Here is a 3306-nt window from a genome sequence, read left to right as displayed (position 1 = left end):
AGGAACGACTCTACTCTGAGATCCTCCCGGATGACCGAGCTTCTCACCCTCTCTCTAAGGGAGAGCCCGGACACCTTGCGGAGGAAACTCATTTCGGCCGCTTGTATCCGGGATCTCGTTCTTTCGGTCACGACCCACAGCTCGTGACCATAGGTGAGGGTAGGAACGTAGATTGACCGGTAAATCGAGAGCTTCGCCTTTTCGGCTTAGCTCCTTCTTTACCACAACGGATCGATACAAAGTCCGCATCACTGCAGACGCTGCGCCGATCCGCCTGTCGATCTCCCGTTCCATTCTACCCTCACTCGTGAACAAGACCCCAAGATACTTGAACTCCTCCACTTGGGGCAGGATCTTATCCCCGACCTGGAGAGGGCACGCCACCCTTTTCCGACTGAGGACCATGGTCTCAGATTTGGAGGTGCAGATTCTCATCCCAGCCGCTTCACACTCGGCTGCAAACTGCTCCAATGAGAGTTGGAGGTCACGGCTTGATGAAGCCAACAGAACCACATCATCTACAAAAAGCAGAGATGCAATACTGAGGCCACCAAACCGGACCCCCTCTACGCCTCGGCCTAGAAATTCTGTCCATAAAAGTTCTGAACAGAATCGGCGACAAAGGGCAGCCTTGGCGGAGTCCAACCCTCACCGGAAACGAGTCCGACTTACTGCCGGATATGCGGACCAAACTCTGACTCCGGTCGTATCGAGACCGAACAGTCAGTATCAGGGGGTTCGGTACCCCATACTCCCGAAGCACCCCCCACAGGACCACCCGAGGGACACGGTCGAACGCCTTCTCCAAGTCCACAAAACACATGTAGACTGGTTGAGCGAACTCCCATGCACCCTCGAGGACCCTGCCAAGGGTGTAGAGCTGGTCCACTGTTCCACGGCCAGGACGAAAACCACACTGCTCCTCCTGAATCTGGGATTCAACTTCCCGACGGGCCCTCCTCTCCAGCACCCCTGAATAGACCTTACCAAGGAGGCTGAGGAGTGTGATCCCCCTGTAGTTGGAACACACCCTTCGGTCCCCCTTCTTAAAAAGGGGGTCCACCACCCCAGTCTGCCAATCCAGAGGCACTGTCCCCGATGTCCACGCGATGTTGCAGAGGCGTGTCATCCAGGACAGCCCTCCAACATCCAGAGCCTTGAGGAACTCCGGGCGAATCTCTTCTACCCCCGGGGCCTTGCCACCGAGGAACTTTTTAACCACCTCGGTGACCTCAACCCCAGAGATAGGAGAGCCCGCCTCAGAGAACCCAGACTCTGCTCCCTCATGGGAAGGCGTGTCGGTGGAATTGAGGAGGTCTTTGAAGTATATTCTCCCCACCGGCTCACAACGTCCCGAGTCGAGGTCAGCAGAGCCCCATCCCCACTATACACAGTGTTGATTGTGCACTGCTTTCCCCTCCTGAGACGTCGGATGGTGGACCAGAATTTCCTCGAAGCCATCCGGAAGTCTTTCTCCATGGCCTCACCGAACTCCTCCCATGCCCGAGTTTTTGCTTCAGCGACCACCAAAGCTGCATTCCGCTTGGCCAGCCGGTACCTATCAGCTGCCTCAGGAGTCCCACAGGCCAAAAAGGCCTGTTAGGACTCCTTCTTCAGCTTGACGGCATCCCTCACCGTTGGTGTCCACCAACGAGTTCGGGGATTGCCGCCACGACAGGCACCAACAACCTTACGGCCACAGCTCCGGTCGGCCGCCTCAGCAATGGAGGCGCGGAACATGGTCCACTCGGACTCGATGTCCCCCGCCTCCCCCGGAACATTACCAAAGTTCTGTTTCCGTAAAGCACATGGCGTGGGAACGTCCGAAGTCTTTACTGGTCTTTATCAGGAGATGAAGCTCGTCCATTTTGTTGGGTAGGGAGCGTACATTCGCGAGGTGGATTGTCGGGAACGCCAATCTGTATCCTCTTATGCGGAGTTTCACTTGGATGCCGGCTCGCTTCCCTCTGTGGCGTCGCCTCCGCCTCCATGTGCTGAAGACCGCGGCCGTCGCTCCGGTGAGTAACTCGGGGAAAAAACTGAGCACATTTCCGAAAGTTGATGAAAGAAAGTCCAGAGTAGCCTCCTTGATGGTTAGAAAGTCTCCCCTTGTGTAAGTGAGTCGTGTAATGTCTCCAAAGACGAACGAAAAACACAAAAACAAAAACAAAACGAGAGAGTGCATAACCGAGGTGACCACACTGGAAGGCGCCATCGTGAATCGGGAAAGACCAAATGTGTCTTGTAACCGGATCCAGCCATGAGACAACCGGAACAGCCCTGTTGCTGGCGGCTGCCTGATATTTGTCAGACGGTAAAAGAGTACATACAAACTACAATGACAAGAGAGCAGAGTGGCGCAGCGAAAGCGTGCTGGACTCATAAACCAGAGGTCGATGGATCGAAACCATCCTCTGCCATTGTTTAACTGCTGTCATGTAACATCTTGAGTGAGAAATATTATGCAATTAAGACTTGTCAACTCATTGGCTGAGGTCCACAGGTAAAGACTCTTTCCTCAATTCACTTTTTACTGAAAAATAAAATCATCCTTTATTCACTGTTCTGTCAATGTAAAATCACTGAGTAAGTACCCATAAAGTTGGCACTACAGTGCAGCGTGAAATACAAAAGTAATGACATTAAGGCAAACACTTTCAGGGGAGCTAATATTTTACGGCGACAAGCAAACAGTCCAAACAGAACGGCAAAGAGCTTGACTTTTTTGTGGCCAAAAATATGTATTGTCCTAAACGCCTTGTCGGAGCCAATGACAAAATAGTAGGATATTCACGATATTGAAAAGGAAGTGGCGGGATTTGAACCCACGCTTCCTGAAAGTCTGGAGCTTAAATCCAGCACCTTGGACCGCTCAGCCACACTACCTGCAAACCCCAATTTTGGACAGGGAATTTTTTTATAAATGTAAGCCCGACCGAACGGGAAGTATAGTGACAAAACTTGTTGTGTGACTGTTAAATATATTGTAGAAGTTATCATTTATTCGCTTAGCTTGCATTAGTATTATGGACGATTTTGATCAAGGAACATGTCTCGCCTTCAAGAAGATGACTCAGCAGGAATCATCAGAGAGAAGGACGTTGCCGGGACGTGGCAGGTGTTGGTCCCATGTCTTCACCTTGAAACCCTACCCTTTGTGCGTTATGTCTTGGAGCTTAGTACGTTATGTCTTGTAAACTTAGAAACCTCCCTATTTCAAATAAATACAGGCGCGTGTTGAGAGGCTGTAATCTGAACAATCTCCCATACGCCCTTCCTCATGAGAAAAAGAAATTGAGACCCTTT

General features: G+C 51.4%; 1 non-coding gene across 1 annotated transcript; it reads right to left on the bottom strand.

Annotated features, from left to right (window-relative positions):
* Nucleotides 1-2804: 2804 nt before the first annotated feature.
* Nucleotides 2805-2886, bottom strand: trnal-uaa (transfer RNA leucine (anticodon UAA)). The gene has a single exon. It is a non-coding gene; the product is annotated as a tRNA-Leu (tRNA).
* Nucleotides 2887-3306: the final 420 nt, after the last annotated feature.

The sequence above is a fragment of the Phycodurus eques genome, chromosome 21 (assembly GCF_024500275.1).
Source record: "Phycodurus eques isolate BA_2022a chromosome 21, UOR_Pequ_1.1, whole genome shotgun sequence".
In the NCBI taxonomy this organism is placed as follows: Eukaryota; Metazoa; Chordata; class Actinopteri; order Syngnathiformes; family Syngnathidae; genus Phycodurus; species Phycodurus eques.
Note: the sequence above shows the minus strand (reverse complement) of the source record. Positions and strands in the feature narration are given on the sequence as shown.